The following is a 17,443-nucleotide window of genomic DNA, read 5'->3' as shown; positions in this document are numbered from 1 at the left end:
CTGTAGGAGAGTTTTCCAAAGTCTCAGGGCTGAACCAGATGACCTTTACAGTTCTTCCTCTTTTATATTCTCCAGTGAGAACATTTAATACTGCAGAATGTCTGTGAATAGATATTTAATGGGATTAAAGTTGTTCCCAAATCAGTGGCAGTCCCCAAGTTAGTAGCTGTTTCTTTTTCTGGTCTGGAGAGAAGAAAGGTATGCAAAAGTCATGAAATTGGAGTAGAAGGATCACTGTTTTCCATCATGATTATGGGGGGGGAAACTGAGACAAAATTCCAGCTAGGACCACTTTTGTTTCGTGATATTTATTTTGATGGACATGTCTTCATTCATTTATTCTACAAGTGTTTACGGGCTGGGTACCCAGTGCCAGAAACTTCAGACCGAGTTGAGAGTGACAGGTGACAGTTAATTGTAATTGACAACGTCACGGCTCATAGTGGGTACACTGCTCGTGCCTGTCTCGTGACTGTCTTCTCCCTCGTACAAAGCTTATTCCTGCCTCTGAGTTTGCCCATGTTCCTCTCCCTGCCTGTAAAGGTTTCCTTTCCCCACTCTACTTACGTAAATCTAACCCATCTTTCAATACTGCATTCAAGCCCCATTTCCACGAAGCCGCCTCTGTCTACTCAACCCACACTGATTTCTCCCTTCTCTTAACTTCCACCCATGACGTTTGCTTTGCTAAAATAGAGTAAGGAGTGAAAGGCACCTCTTCGGTGATGGAGTCACTCCTCCTCCAACATCACTCATCTGACAACATCACAGTGGGTACAGTCTGTAGAAATCATTCTGGTGCATGGCTGATACAAAGATGTTAGCGAAATACGTATTTGTTCCCAAAGAAACTCATGCCTCCCTGAGAATCCATTGAGTACATACCTTTGCACACCAATTTTTACACTTAAAAGACACTGCCTACGTCACTACGTAGGGGTACAAACAACTGTGGTCACACCTGCCCAGAGACATGTAGACACATAAAGGCCACATGGGTAGTGGGAAGGAAGGGGACTCTGAGTGAGACAGACCTGAATTTGAAAACCTATTGTTCCATGTAGTTACTGAGTGAATTTGGGGCATATCATTTCACCTCGTTTTGCCCCCATTTCCTGATTTACTGTATTGTTATTAAGATTGACCTCAGTTATTCTTTTTTATTTTTATTAAAAAATTTTTTTTTTAATTTTAACATCTTTAGACCTCAGTGATTCTTATTCCTGGAGGAGCATTGTAGTGTCTTCTGAAGCTTTACTTCAACTTTATTTTTTTAAATGACTGGTTCCCAGCCTGGATCTACCACATCAGAATCTCTGGGGAGTGGGACCAGGCATGAATATGTTAAAAACAAGCAAACTCTACAGATGACATATGTGCTGTCACATATAGTGGGTAGGGAGCCACTGATCTACTTCACAGAGAGAGTGTCAGAACCAAATGAAGTGGCCTGGTCCCTGCCTCTCTGTAGAGTGGCTGTTATGCCATAAATCGTGTACCCCCCAAATATGTTGATGTCCTAAACCCCTTGATCCCACAATGTGACCTTATTTGAAAATTGGGTTGTTGCAGGCGTAATGACTTAAGATGAGGTCATACTGCAGTAGGTGGGACCTCATGCACTCTGACAAGCGTCCTTATAAGAAGAGGAGAGGACACACAGTGGTAGACAGGGAAGAAGGCCACGTAATGATAGAGGCAGAGATTGGAGTGATAGAGCTGCAAGGCAAGGATCGCAGGCTCTTACCAGAAGCTAAGAGGGAGGCGTGGACAGATTCGCCCTCAGAAGTGTGCCAACCCTATGCACACCATGACGACAGGCTTCTAGCCTCCAGGGCTATGAGAGAATTCACATTTCTGTTGCTTTACGCTACCCAGGCTGTGGTCCTTGGTTAGGGCAGCCCTAGGAAGCAAAGACAGAAGATATTCTGTTAAGGTGAGTTACCTTACCTGGCCACGCAGATGCCTGCACACGGCTCTCAGATGCACTCACACAGGTACATTTAAATCAGGCTTGATTGAGGATTTCAGTTGAGAGGTATGTGGCTTTCTGGATAAGTGAGCAGACAGACAGGTAGGTGCCAGAACTACGGGAATAGGGTAGGTAGAAAGGTGGGGGAGACCGCAGAGGTTGGGCAAGAGAAGAAAGGAGCTGTCAGGCTTCGGAATGCTGTTACCAGTTATATCTTCTCTATACTTAAGTGTACTTCTGTCACCTTCTCTTTGTGGGTAGGCTAATGGGTACCGTTTCGCTTTTGTTATTGTTTTGTTTCTGTGTTTTACTTTACTCTTGTCCTTGTGGGTCACGTTTGGCAAAAATGGCCAAACCCGCCTGTAACACCTGACCTTGATTCTAAGGTGTCTTCCAATACTGCTCAGTGCTTAACAAATATAGTTTTATTAAGTCGATGACTAATTGCAATAGGGCAGTCAGGTGAGATGGGGGGCGGGGGAGTGGAGAGTGAGGGGCTACTCAGATCCAGCGCCAAATAGGTCTGGATAGAAATCCTAGCTCTGCCCTGCTGCCCTGAGTCTCAGGTTGCTCTGTAAAACGGTGATGATTATATCTGCTCTTCAGAATTGGCAGGAGGATTAAAGTAGTTGACACATGTTAATATCCTCCCTCCTTCTCTCCTATCCTTGCTTATATTTCAATGTCATTAAGTTGAATGAGCTAATTGGTAGTTTGGTTGGACTTTGGTTTCAACAAGACCTTCTGTTTGGGATGCCCCGACGCTGAGACTCTTACACTTTCCCTGTCATTTTGCTGCTGTGTGTAATGTGCATAGTCTCCCTAGGTCATGGGTGGGACCAGCTGAGTGTGACAAATCAAAGTAACTCGTTCTGGAAAACATCTCACAGGCTGCGTCTTCTTCCTGATGGGTCAGAAGCCTCATCCTTGTAATCGGGCATCACAGCATCTGCTCGAAAGGATGCTGGCTATGTCCCTGGGTTTTGGAAGAAACTTGTAAGAAGAGTACAAGAGCAGTAGCTCTCTGCCCTATTTGAAGGAAGCTTTCCGTTGTTTTGAAAGAGAAAAAAGATGGCGAACCTGGTGACAGCCCTGTCTATTTCATCTCTAGAAGATGCGAGCACTGGCCAGTGGCCCATGAAGATGCTGATTTGTGGGCATCTGTGCACTGTGAGCGAGATGAGAGAGTCGGTCCCCAGCACAGGCGGCTGGGGACCTCTGACCGTCTGTGCATTCGGATCTGGTGGGTAGATACCCCAGAGCACCAACATTGGACGCAAGCCTCAGTCTGGGCTGGGACCACCCCTCCCCCCACCCCTCGCTGCCCCTGGTCTTCCAGCACGGCAGACTGACGCTCCGCAGCTCCAGATGGTAGCCGGGCTCACAGAGGGAGCTGTGAGTGTGGCAGCAAAGCCCAGAAGCCTAAGCCAGCCTTCCAAGCTGTTTGGGTACCAGCCGTGAAGATGCCATCTCCGCGGCGCTTCTAAGGCCGCTCTCTACCAGAGGCGCCTCCCACCACCAAGATATTGAGGAGCTCATGAATGCAGATGACTCGGGGAGAGCAGAGCCATCAACAAAAATAGTTTTGAAAAAGCATCTGCTCAGACAGACTCTCTGCTCCTGACCCCCGAGCCAGTGGATGTGAGTGGAGGAAGGGGGTGGGGTGTTTCTGTGTGTGCAAGGGGTGTTGCCCATATGTGTCTGGCCAGATGGTCGGGAATGTCCATGAGATCGTCCAAGTGCACACACAGGACTGGGTCTAGCATGGGGCAGGCCCTCAGTTAGCCATTGTTATTATGACAGCTATCGTTATCATTGTAATTATTTAGCTTAGAGTGTTATTCGTATGCTTGAGGAGCTTGTAATACTGACCCTGCCCACTTTGTGCACTAGAGAGAGTGATAAGATACGGAGCCCAGGGAGCTGCAGGGCTCTGCCACTCTCTCCTAGGTGACCTGGCATCAGCAGTACCATTGTCTATTTGCACAGTCTGCTTTCAAAAAAATAAAATCGTGTCCTAGAGAGCACTGAACTCCTGTAAAAGCAATATGGAAACTTCTTCCTTAAAAATGGCTTGTGATGGAACAAGTTTAGAAAACACTGAACACCTTTGATAATCTAACATGTCTTCTGAGGCTCCAAGAGAGGCATTAGGGATGCAAGATTTGCTCTCTGTTTGCTTGCGGGGAAGGGATGATTGTTGAAAACCCATTATTTTCCCCACAGAACACCCGTTGTCATCTCGTGAGATCTCAGTATTCAGTGGGAAACTATTTATCCACGCAATGCAGTTCTCCTCTTGTCAGTGTTGGTCAGTAACAACGACCCTTTGGGGTGATCGTTGGGGCAGTTTACTCCCACTTAAAGGAAACACAGGTCAGAGACACTTAATCACTGCGGTGGGGCTTCTTCACTTTTCTGTCTCTTTATGCAGTTCTTTTGCCTTTGTTTGAAACTTTCATTAAGCCGTCTGTCTGTCTGTCTGTCTGTCTTATTTTATTTTTAGAGCCTGAGCCTCTGAGCATGGTTGTCATCTCTTCTGCGATGATACTTGTAGATTGAGGCTGCATTTGTGTGTTTGCATATGGGTGTGTGCTTGTGTGGAGCGGGTCTCTTCTTATTTAATATGGGTACGGTTCTGTCACTTAATAGAGGTAGTTTGCATGGGATTCAGTGTAGGGTTTACATATCGCCTAGGCAATGCCCAGGTGTACAGAAGGGCTTTCCCTTCTTCCAGTGTCTCTCAGTGCCGGGCACCCAGAACAACAGGTTCTAACCAACGTTCTTACCGCTCAGAGGCCCCAATCTCAGCTGAAGCACTGTTTACTTTAGCAGTTACCCAGAACTACTGCTGACCCCAAGGTTGATATTGTCCGTTTTTAGGAGATTTTTCTTGTTGTTTTTCTTACCTCGTATGCCAGGCAGATACAGGTTGCAGAAGGTAATGTTTTAAAGACAGAAGGAAATGGCAAAGCCTGCTTTGGTGTCTTCATTCAAGGTGGTGTGTGGGCTTTGGAATCAAGTGACCCGGCTTTGAATCCAGGCTCTGGGATTTTCTAGTTGTGTGATGTCCATCATTGTTTTAACGTCTTTAAGCCTCAGTTTCATATCTGTAAAATGTCGATAATACCAGCTGCTTATGGTTGTTGGAAACTTCAATGAGATAAAGCATATATAGCAATGAACCACGTGGCCAGTCGCAAGCACTCAATAAAAATTGGTTGCTCGGCTCATTCCTCCTTGAGTAAAAGTGGTTCCAGAGGATGGTCAGAAACTGAAACCCAACAGGCAGCGCCAGGGTAGTAACTTTGGAGGGCCTTGTAATCATCCCCCTTTCTCTCACTGAATAAAAGAGAGGGTGAAACAACCAGCCCAGCTGTGCCCCTTCTCCATTCTCTCCATCTCTTCTAGTGCACATCACTTTCTAACCTTTAAAAAAAAAATCACTTCCTTACTTACCTGTCTGTGTCCCTATCAGAACATAAACTCCATTTAGCTCGGGACTCTGCCTGTCTTGTGCTCTCCTGGGTCCTCAGTAGTGAGAACACTGACTGCATTGAGTAGTTACCCTGCCCTTTTCCACAGAATGAATGAATGAGTTCAGTGATGTGATTCTTGAAAGACGCACACACAGACGCCTGTCACCAGATCAACCCTGCCGCTTAAGTATCGTTACACTTAGAATCCAGGGCATTTGAATTTCCGCCTTATTTTTAAGGCTCTTCACAGGGAGATTCCACATTCACTACTACAGGCTATTGAGGGGTTATAAGTCCTGTTTACCCTGTGTCGTGCCCTTCTTATTTGATTCTCATGGAGGACAGAGACTGCTGTTGACCATTCTTGGCACAGGTGGTCATGGTAGGGTTGTCATAAGTCCATCCCCTTGGGGCTGTCATGGGACTAGATCATCTAAAGCCGTCTTGTCGAACATCATGGTTACCTAGCTTTCTCAGTCCTGCTCCCCAAATCTGTCACTAGTAAAATGAGAGGAGAGTAGTAAGATGTAAGAGAAGGAGATGGCTTTGAGTCACAAAGACCTGGGTTCTACTCCTGGCCAGTCTGTCTTGGGCAAGTTGCTCAATCTCATAGGGTCTCAGCTCCTTATCTATAAGGCAGGTGAGTGGTACCCACTTTGCATGGCTGAAGTGAGCTGTGTCTCTAGAGCACATAATGTGTATGTTATACTGCTGGCCTCCTGGTAAATATTCTGTCTGTGGTAATGATATCCTCATTGAAAGATGGTACCAGTAGTTGTATGTATGTGGGTGAAAACCACACGGCCAATTGGAGATACAGTGTTGGGTGAGCTATGATTGAAATGGTTGTCTTCTTGGGCCAGATTGGCTGAAAGACTTTGACTTAATTGCGTCATCAACAGCTTGGGATGTTGGAAATGGCAGTAAAAGGATAGGTAATTTACCATGGTTTGATATGGCTTCTTAAGGAGACACAATCTTCCAGGTTAAGGCAAATGTCTCTAAATCATTGCTTCGAGATCTTAAGCTGTGAACTTTAAAAAACCACCTTTATCTATTTCCACAAAGTAAACTCATCATGTGAACATACTAGGATTCATGCTGCAGGTAAGATGGCATATACAGTGCTCTCACACTAGCAAGTGATAAAAGGCAAACTTTGGTTGGTGTTTTCTAGTTTACGTTAAGCTTCAGATCTCTGCTATGCCCTTGATATACTACTACCTTGGAACTAGACAATTAAGACAATGATGAGACATCATTTCCTGTTGTCTCTATTGTGACTTCTGTGATATGACCAGCCCATCCTCACTCATACCTATCTGCTGGAAAATTGGGAGTACACATGTGTTCGTCGTGTGTGTAGGGCTCTAATTGTGTGACTATCTACTTATTAGTGCCTGTATACTTGTAATCATATTTATGTACATTTTTTGTACATATGGAAACACTTCAGTTAACCTACAGTCAGATACATGGCAGCTTTGATCTGAGATAACTTTGAAGAAACTATAAACATTGAACAGGGAGCAGCCATAAAAGCAGCTGAAAAGAACCAAAGCAGGAAGATAGCACACGATAACATTAAAGCTGTTGACCGGCCACGGTCAGAACCCGCTGACACCAAAGCTGAGAAGCACAGAGGAAACAAATGGGAAAAAAGAAATGAGGAAATAGGGCACGTGCTTGGGTAAAATGAGAACCAGCGGTGGGAAATAGAATTATGGATTTCTGAAGATTTCTTGAGGTTCATTAGTCTGAAATCCTTTATTAATGCATCGTGGCCATGCAGGAGCGGGCAGAAAGAATGCCTAACCGGGGCGGCAATCTTGGACCAGTCAATGAGGGGCACTCGCAGCTTCTCACATCCTGGCTCTGGAGGCAGCCGTGTGTTGGTATCCTTCCATTAAACTTGTACCAGCCGATACAGATTGAGCAGGCCGTTCATCCTCCTTTCCATAAGTAACAGCTGCAATGTGTATTTGGTTTATGTCTCAATAACTGTACCTGAATTCTATGTAGATGTACAAAAGATAGCAGCTGTGTACACCAGTTACCCAATCGAGTTCCAAGAGGTAGACATCTCCTAAGAGTCCTGTGGTAGTTTTCTATTGAAGCCCATTAGAGAAGCCTTGTACCTATCGCTTTCTTCTCATTTAAAAAATGTACTATCTTCTCATTTAAAAATGTACTATCTTCTCATTTAAAAATGTACTATCTTCTCATTTAAAAAATGTACTATCTTCTCATTTAAAAAATGTACTATCTTCTCATTTAAAAATGTACTATCTTCTCATTTAAAAATGTACTATCTTCTCATTTAAAAATGTACTATCTTCTCATTTAAAAATGTACTATCTTCTCATTTAAAAATGTACTATCTTCTCATTTAAAAAATGTGCTAAAGTCACTGATATAAGCCGCTTTTGAATCACTGTTAAAGAGAATGATTTGGTACGAATCTCAGTGTAAGGGTAAACTGCTGAGATACAGGCATGCCCTTTTTTCCCCTCTTAAAATGAACCTGTGCTGTTCTGACCACCACTTCTTCCAATCCTGATCCAGTGGTCAAAACACAGTGAGGTGTCATTCTTTATAACCAGCCACCAACTTAGCTTTGAACTAACACGATAGCTACTCATTTGGTTCTTACTGAATTGTTTCTCCCGTGAGCCCCGATTGGCAAGGTTCCCACGTGTTGTTCTGATTCTCATAGTCAGCTCACAAAGTCCTTTCCCTTCCCGTAGCTTTCTGCTCTAGGATTTTGCTTTTTGTTCTCTTCAAATGAAAAATATAAAATGTACTGGCTGTCGGGGAAATAGAAAGCTTTTATTCGTGTCCAAACCATGATGAGCAGTGGCACTCTTCTCCTTCTCTCCGTGTCTCTAGGGAAGTTGTGGAGTAGACCCTTCTGTGCCTTAGCTGTGGAGGATCCTGCCTACCCCATACACAGGGGCACATCTGTGCTTCCTCAGGGGAGGTGTCTCTGGAAGCATAAACACTTCATATGCAAAGTGCTTCAGATAATGTGTTCCTTAGCACAGAGCAAACGAAGCTGTTTGAAGAGCAGGTTAAGTGAGTTTTATTGCAGTACTTCGGAGACGGTCCCAAGAGTGCGGTAGGTGTAGTCGGCTGGTGTACACACAATCAGCGAGCGGACCGCGGAGTAGGAGTGAAGCCGTGCTTGGCTGTATCAGTTATTCTCCTGAAAGACATGAGGCCCAGGGGTGAGAAGTCTGTGTTCACCCTTCCGGAGACCTGCGTATGATGGAAAGAGGGCCGTGCTCTGTCCGTGCACCACTCTTGCTTCTCTGCCTTAGCCCTCTGTTCCATTCTCATCACTCCGATTCAGGCGCTCATTGCCTAATACGTGAATTTCCACTGTGAACTCTCATTACTTAATATCTTTTTTAAAAATTGAAGTATAGTTGGTTTACAATGTCGTGTTAGTTTCAGGTGCACAGCAAGGTGATTCAGTTATATATATATATATTCTTTTTCAGTCTTTTCCATTACAGGTTATTATAAGATATTGAATATTGTTCCCTGTGCTATACAGTAGGTTCTTGTTGTTCATTACTTAATCCCTGTGTGACCTGGCCTGCCATCGTGGTCTGGCCTCATCTCCGCCTAGATCACTCCATTCCAGTGACCCTGGCTCCTGGTCACTCTGCAAACATCCCACAGTCCTCATGCCTCTGGGCTGTGCACTTTCTGTTCCCTTTGCCCGAAGTGCTTTCCCCGCAGATAACTACATGGCCAACTCCCTCACTTCCTCCTGGTGTTTCTTCTTTTTTTTTAAAGTATTGCTTTGTAGCTCAGTTTTTTTTTTTTTAAATATTTTTTCCTGGCCATGCCATGCAGCATGAGGGATCTTAGTTCCCCAACCAGGGAACGAACCCGCACCCCCTGCACTGGAAGCGTGGAGCCTTAACCACTGGACCACCAGGGAAGTCCCCCTCCTGGTGTTTCTTAAAATGTATCTTCTCAGTGAGAGCTTTCCTGGCCAACCTGTCCCAACTTCAACTCTCCGCTGCCCCTGATACCCCCTAGCCCCCGTTCTCACTTTAATTGTTCTCTTTAGCACTTATTCCTGTCAGCGTATCGTGTATCACACTTACCTGTCTTGTTTATTGTCTGTCTCTCCCAGGAGAATGTAAGCTCCATGAGATAAAAACAGATTTTTTTTCATGTTTTATTCACTACTGTATCCCCAGTGCCTGGGACAGTGAACGGCACTTAGTAGGTGCTCAGTATTTATTGGTTGACTGAATTAATATATCAATCATCTCATTTCCTTTTGTCTTCCTCCTCCTGCTTTCAGATAGTGCTGCATCCTGCCACCAGATTGAATTATTATTTTTGGCCACATGAGTCTCAAAAATTATTAGTGCCCCATTGCCTATTAGGTTCAAATTTGTATTTCTCACTCGAGATTTAAGGGCTTTAGCAATCTTTTCCCAATCCACCTTTCTAGCCTAACCTGCATCGCCCATCCGGGACTTCTCTTTGGGAAGTCTGGCCTGCGTGCTGGCCCCAATCCTCTGCAGCCCCACAACTTGCTACCCAAGTAGATGTTCCAGAGCCTTACTAGCCTACAGACACAGGTGGGATCACATGAGCATCAGTAATGCAGACTTCCTGTTCTTAACTCCACCCATTTATGTAAGACCTCAGCCTTTTGCAAGATAGCCTTCCCGTCCGATATCTCTGGAATTCCCCCAAAGACATCACATTTGTGGTCACAAAAATTGTTTAGCTGTACTTACCATGAAGCCTCTACCCCACTTTCCCTCTAGTATTTATGAAGGTCTTCTGTCCCTCAAACACCTATAGAATGCCCCTTTCTCTCTTCTTTTGGGATTGCCTATCCTGAAAATGCTTGTGTCCTAGAGGGGTTTTGTCTCAATTCCAAAGCCACCAGTTCTCCAGACTGGGGTTGGGCTGGGGGCTTACACTGAGGAGAAAGCCCTAGTCTGCAAGCCCTTTCACCTCTCCTCCCTCCCTCCCTCTCTCCTCCCTCCTCCCTCCCTCCTTCCATCCCTCTCTCTCTCCTCCCTCCTTCCTCCCTCCCTCTCTCCTCCCTCCTCCCTCCCTCCCTCCTGTCTCCTCCCTCCTCCCTCCTCCCTCCCTCTCTCCTCCCTCCTCCCTCCCTCCTGTCTCCTCCCTCCTCCCTCCCTCCTGTCTCCTCCCTCCTCCCTCCCTCCCTCTCTCTCTCCTCCCTCCTCCCTCCCTCCCTCCCTCTCTCCTCCCTCCTCCCTCCCTCCTTCCCTCTCTCCTCCCTCCCTCCCTCTCTCCTCCCTCCCTCCCTCTCTCCTCCCTCCCTCCCTCTCTCCTCCCTCCCTCCCTCCCTCCTCCCTCCTGTCTCCTCCCTCCTCCCTCCCTCCCTCCCTCCCTCCCTCTCTCCTCCCTCCCTCCCTCCCTCCCTCTCTCCTCCCTCCCTCTCTCCTCCCTCCTCCCTCCCTCCCTCTCTCCTCCCTCCTCCCTCCCTCCTTCCCTCTCTCCTCCCTCCTCCCTCCCTCCCTCCCTCCCTCCCTCTCTCCTCCCTCCCTCCCTCCCTCCCTCTCTCCTCCCTCCTGTCTCCTCCCTCCTCCCTCCCTCCCTCCCTCCCTCCCTCTCTCCTCCCTCCCTCCCTCCCTCCCTCCCTCCTCCCTCCCTCCTCCCTCCCTCCCTGCTAGAATATCTCTTGAGCTCCTAATATGTGTCAGGCAGTGTTCCTGGTGTTGGATTAGGGCAGAATGGAAATACAGAGGAATCTCCATCTTCTTGTAACTCTATACTTTGTAACCCAGGTCCTCTCAGGAAAAGTTCTGCTTTGCCGTTTCCCTTTGAGACCCTCGTGACCCACAGCCAGTGTTCCCACTCCCCACCTTCCTCCGCCTGACCCCCCGGCCAGGCACACAGAGAGGCCTCCACACTCCACCGTTAAGCATGGTGCCCAGCGACTCACGCAGATGGACGCCTGTGGGCCCCTGGCTCAGCGCCCCATCGGACACGCAAAGGCCCGCTCTGCTCCTTTGAGGAGGCATCAGTGCCTACTATGTAAAGAGACTTTGGATCCTCTCCCTGCTGGAGTGGCTTCAATTTTCAAATATTACATCTTTTCAAGGCCCAGTTCAACACTTTGCTCTCTTTGGTGTTACGTCCTTTGTACTGAGTCAGCCGCTGGGGCTTCACCCTGCTCTAGATTACAGCTTTCACTGTCTGAGCTGTTCATTCAGCACTCGGCCGTGCACGGTCTTCTCTTGTTAGTGACCTTTTCTTTCAAGTCCTCCGTGTCGCCTCAAGTGGTGCGCCAGCTTCTCCCAGGAAGGACAGAAGCATCTTTCTCTTTATTTCCCGCACAGCACTCAGAATGCTGACATTGTTCCAGCTACATGCAAAGTTCATACGTGGGACATCTCAGACCATCCTGATTCCCGAGAGCTGGCGTGTGCGGATGTAGGCGCATCGGTGTGCGTTTGCGTGTTGCTGAGTATTTTCGTCACTTGTCTACGTGACCCCTTCCCAACCCCTCAACCTCCTGTGGCTCCCTCCTCCTTTTTCTTTCGTATATTCTGAGGTACTTCTGGCATCATTTGGTATCTAGGGTGGCGACGCTGTGGGGATATCCCAGAGGGATCTGGCCCTCACTGAGCCCTGTCCAGAGGACACGTGGCACAAACACCTGGGGCCCTGACAGATCAAGGCCTTGACTCCGGCAGCAGTATCCAGGCTGAGGGTTTCACACAGAGGGAGGGCTCCCTGCAGGAGACCCTCAGAGGTGGGCTCTGAGACTCCCCCCTCCACCCCGCCCCCCTGACGTGAGGCATCTCTGTTCCCCGGTCTGGGCTCTTGAAATCCTGCCGTCTCGGAGAGACTTACTTACGCAGCAAGGAGCCACGGTAGGGGCGCGCTGGCACGTCAGCTAGCCACCCTCTCGGTTTGTCCCAAACGGCCTGTATTCTGTTTGAGGAAAAGAGGCACTGGCGTGAGTGGCGATGGAGCCTGTGCTTTGGCCCTGAAACCACATGAATGGAACTTCCAGATAATGTCAGCCTTCTTTTTCCCTAGCACCAATTTACAGGTTGCGTCCTAGACACCCCAGGGGAGTAGAACTTGCCGAGAATGCTTGTCCTTTCTTCTAATTGGGTTTTAAATAAATCAAAGAACCTTGTTTGCATTTACCTAGGATTATACAGCAGCAGTGTTCTTGTTCGTGTTGCCCGTAGGGGCAATCCCCACTGGAACGACGCTGAATTCCTGACACTCTGAAGGCTTAGGAAGCTTCCTTCCCTGCACTTTACCGAGCAGTCCCTTCACCCCACCCTCGGAGAGGAAGAAAAGGGTAGCCTTGCCCGGGCCCAGTTGCCCCGTCTCCCCCTCCCATCACTGTGCCCCTGTAGACCGAGCTTTGTGTCCAGAAGGGAGGATAAAATTCTTCTTGCCGCACTCGCTGTTTCTCCTTTGCCTGACTCCCAGCGCTCAGTTTCTGTTTCTCACCATGATTCTTCTGACGTGGGAAAGGTGAGGGGCCTGAGAATTACTGGGAAGAAGACAGCTGGGGGAGCCTGAGTTGGGAAGCTCATCCCACCAGCCTCATGCAGCCCCCTTTTCCTGACTTTTCACCACTCGGCGCTCCATCCTGTCCTCCCCCTAGTGCCTCCTGTGCCCCCTCCCCCACTCCCAGGATGGTCGGGTTCCTGCCTGGAGCCCCTTCCCTGGCCATGCATCCTTTTGTCGCTGTGGCCTCATGATAAGGGCGGGGCTGATGGAAGCAGTGCTTCCTTGCACTGGGTCTGTGAGCCCATGTCTGGGAACTCTGTGTGCAGTGAGATGCTGCCAGGCCAGTACTTCTGTGTGGCCAGCAGCAGCCTCTGGCCCTGAGGTCTCCTGAGACAGGAGGCCAAGAAAGGGTTGCCATGTCGGCTCCGGAGACTAAATATTTCCTCCTACTTCTCCACTTCTGATCTCTGGTGATTAAAGCTGTGTGTGTGTGTGTGTGTGTGTGTGTGTGTGTGTGTGTGTTGGGGGGAGGGTGGCGTCCTTAAGAATACAGTGGGAGAGGTGGGGTCAGAGGCAGGATTACTTGACCATCTTCAGCGAAAAATGAGATTTGGTGAGCGCTTATCGGGAAGGGGCTCAGCCAGCCTTGTTGTACATGCTCCTTGGGGTCAAACTTCAGACTCTTAGGGTGGCATTCAATTTAAGTTTCCTTGGGCAGCAAGGAGGCCTAGGCCTATCAGAAATCATGAACTGTGAAACTAGGTTTCCCTTTCTTTCTCCTACCCTATCCTTCCCTCCCTCTCTTCTTTCTGTCTCTATCAAACGCTGTTAACTACTACCAGATATTCATTGCTACTTAGCAGAAATCACATCTCTTGTTCAAAGGAAGAACATATAGCTTGCTTGGTGGTACATATGGATCAGGGACTTGTGACCAAAGGAAGTGGGTAGGTGGGACAGGATTAGATATTAAACTGTTTCTCAGGGACAGTTATATACTTTCTACCACTGCTTGCCTCTGGTCCTTTTGTCCCCGCTCCAGCTTCCATCCCCAGAGCCAGGGGTCTAAGGCTGTGACAGTTTTACTTCCATACTTGATATGAGCTGAAGTTTGGTGAGGAACTGTCACCGCTTGGAAGGCCAACAGTGCCCACAGCATGGGAAACATACAGGGCCAAGTCAGAACTTTGAGTGTGTTCTCTTACAATCACTGTTAGGTCTGCTGGTTAGGTTACGCCTACCATCCTAAAGCATAGCATATCATTCATTGTGTCATTATTATATAAGTAAATTATGATCAGAGTATAATGGGATATAATCTATGTTATAGCCTATGTTGTCTTAGTTTTCACAGATGGGCCCCCTCCACTAGTTTTTACAGTTGTGACACACACACACACACAAAATTACAAATTAATGGATTTCCTTTGACAAAATCAGGAAACCCTTAGTAAGGACACTGAGGTTACTTGATATTTGAAGCAGTAAGCCTAATTGGCCTTTAAATTCATTGATGAGAGTGAATTATTAAACTTTTATAATGTTAATTTTTAAGCATGTTTGGGTCCCAGGCCATGTTTATTTTTAAAATTGTATCTTTGTGCTAGGTTCCGTAACAGCTATGTCCCGATATGAAGAATAACAACTAGGCTGCTGACTTAATTTTAATGACTTTTCTTGCTTTATCATTTTTCATAGTGAAGGAAGTATTGACTTCAGAGTTTTTAAAGAAAAAGTGAGTCGTTACAATATTGAGAATGTCTAGATTCCCGTGTTTTGTCTTTATATTTAGTTTAAATCTTGCAAATAAAAATTGGAACATAACCAAGCATTAATTGAGCAGTTTCTGCCCAGAAGCTTATTATCCAGCTACTTCAAATAACTTTAACTAATTAAAGCATAGTCGTAAACCAAGAAGTCAGCAGTTGAGACTTCGGATTCATTGGAGCAGTTTTCATCAGTTGAGAAACTAAAATTCATGGATTTTTCTACTATGGAAAAAGACCTGAGGCCTTCATTCAGAATTTATTCACTTAATTTTGCATGTGATTATAGGCCTTAATTATCTGATTTATCAGATTAGAAGCTGTCATTTTAGAAACTGAGGGCAACTGAAGTCAGGCGCCATAACATTGAAAGACTATCTAGCCTGATAGAAAGACAGGAAGCAGAAAAGTGACTGTTCTTTGTAGTAAAATACATCATGTTGTAGTGATTATAAAGAAAAATTCACATTATGGTTTTATATATTCTGCCTCAGAAGGCACAGAAGCATGCCTTATGAGGGCCTTTTAAAATTTAACATTGTTTAAATAAAATTAGTTTTATAACAGAAAGCACTTTTCTTCCTATATTATCATCTGTAGAACACTGCGCTTGAATTGTTACACATGAATGATATCGGTGTAGGTACATCTCACCCTAGGAAGCTGAGAGAGGACAGTCTTATGCCACAGGTTCTCAAACTCTTCCAGGCAAGATCCCTATTCACAGGAGATTCCGACTTGGAATCCAGATGGAGAACAAGGCAAGGAAGGGGTATTCTGGCTTCGGCGAGTGCACTTTTGTCCCTTCCCACCATCCCCAGTGACTCCGTAGGAGCCTCAAGGAGCCCTTGGAGCTCTGCAGGCCCCAGTGCAGAGCACACGTCAGGCACAAGGCTACACCAGGGCAGGAGTTACTGGTAAGGAAGGAGGTTTTTCAGGCGGCCTTAAATAAGCCCGTCAGTGGTTGCTACCATGAGAGTGTTGCTTTGCTTGCGTGCAGTGAAATCCGCTAGGGGTTTAGTGGATAATGGGTAGAATGAAATCAACTCCGAGCGTCCCTATAACTCTTGAGCAACAGGACTCACTCAGGAGCCCCGTGCATTTGCTGCGGGTGGTGCTAAAGCAGTGATCCCCACCAGGAGATCCGGAACAAACAGGAGAGCAACAATAGTTTGCTCCTTACGGGCACTTAGCTCACAAAAATATTTGCAAACCTAGAATTTTATTATTGTTGCCTTGAGCGATGCTGCCATTGCTGGTGCTGCTACTAGTACTTGTCACTCTTCTTTTTGCGGTACGCGGGCCTCTCACTGTTGTGGCCTCTCCCGTTAAGGAGCACAGGCTCCGGAAGCGCAGGCTCAGCGGCCATGGCTCACGGGCCCAGCCGCTCCGCGGCATGTGGGATCCTCCCGGACCGGGGCACGAACCCGTGTCCCCTGCATCGGCAGGCGGACTCTCAACCACTGCGCCACCAGGGAAGCCCTTGTCACTCTTCTTGTTCTCCCTCCCCATCTCCCACCCCTTCCCCTTCCTCCCCACCTCCCGCCGCTTTCTTTTTAGTAGTAGAGCCAGGACACTTTTCAATAGTGTAGCTAGGTGCTTGCGTTTCCCTTATCCTCCTTTTCGGCAAAATCAATCGATTGCCAAGCTTACGTAAGGTTACCGACCATGTTCTTTCCTCAGGCAGAGGAACGCCACGAGTGACGAAAGCGTTTGCAAGCAGGGTACCTAAACCTTAGTCAGTGGGTATCAAGACGACGCGTGTCGTTGCTGCGGTACTGACTGCAGCGTTCTGGATGCTTGGCTGGTGGCTGGTGGCACTGTGGAGACTCCGTGTGGAATGGGTAGAAGCACCGAGGAGGCGGGAGGCTACAGTTTCTTTCCTGATTCTGCGCCTTCCAAGGTGCTGGTTTGCAGTCCTTCCAGGCTCCTTGGTAGCAGCCACACCTCCATTTTTGGCTTAAAAATTCTATCTCAGTAGGGGAAGCTGAGTCTTGTGTCTTTCTTAAGGACAGGGACTTCGGGCCTTTCACACTCGGATGCTTTGATGGGCTGGGTCACAGACTGGCTTTGTTATAATGAGTTTCTTTCAGTGCTCAACCCCCCAAATTATTCCTGCAGATCTGCCTTTTAGCCTGTTCTCCATAGAGAGACCTGAGCATTTGTGAGTCAGACGTTACATGGCTCCGTCAGTATGGAATGGAGATTTCCACCCCTTTCTCTCTCTCCCTGCTGCTTGTTTTTTATTGTTAGAAAAAAGATAAACCTCAGAGAATATTTTTATTGTGAATTTTAACTGGTACTGACAGGGAGGCCAAACTGTGCATGCTTTTAAGCACGAGCCTGCTATCAGACTAATTGGCCCTGCTGTGCTCTAATTATATGACCTCGGGCACATCCCTTGCTGGGCCTGTTTTCTCATCTGTAAAATGGTAGTAAGAATAGTATCTATTTCTTAGGGTGGTGAGGATGAAATGAGGTACTCTCTGTGAGGTGCTTACAAGAATACCTGGCACATAGAAAGTGCTAAATTCATCTTAGCTGCTTTTGCTGTTACTGGGCTGCTGCTGCTCTGATGATGATGATGATGGTGGTGATAAGGATGGTGACTCGTAAAAGTTAAATTCGTCTTCTTACTTTCCAGAAGATTTGGGCAGAAACCAAGTAGCCTTGTATAGATTTGTGCTGGCAATAAAAGTCCAAGGGGATGGCCCCTTGAAATGTAAACTGTTTGGCTGTAG

General features: G+C 47.1%; 1 protein-coding gene across 3 annotated transcripts in view; it reads left to right on the top strand.

Moving 5' to 3' along the window:
- The window catches only part of DGKI (diacylglycerol kinase iota), a 450,344-nt gene that overhangs the window by 176,910 nt on the left and 255,991 nt on the right, over positions 1-17,443 (top strand). The gene's annotated exons all lie outside the window — the stretch shown is intronic.

The sequence above is a fragment of the Pseudorca crassidens genome, chromosome 8, assembly GCF_039906515.1.
Source record: "Pseudorca crassidens isolate mPseCra1 chromosome 8, mPseCra1.hap1, whole genome shotgun sequence".
In the NCBI taxonomy this organism is placed as follows: domain Eukaryota; kingdom Metazoa; phylum Chordata; class Mammalia; order Artiodactyla; family Delphinidae; genus Pseudorca; species Pseudorca crassidens.
Note: the sequence above shows the minus strand (reverse complement) of the source record. Positions and strands in the feature narration are given on the sequence as shown.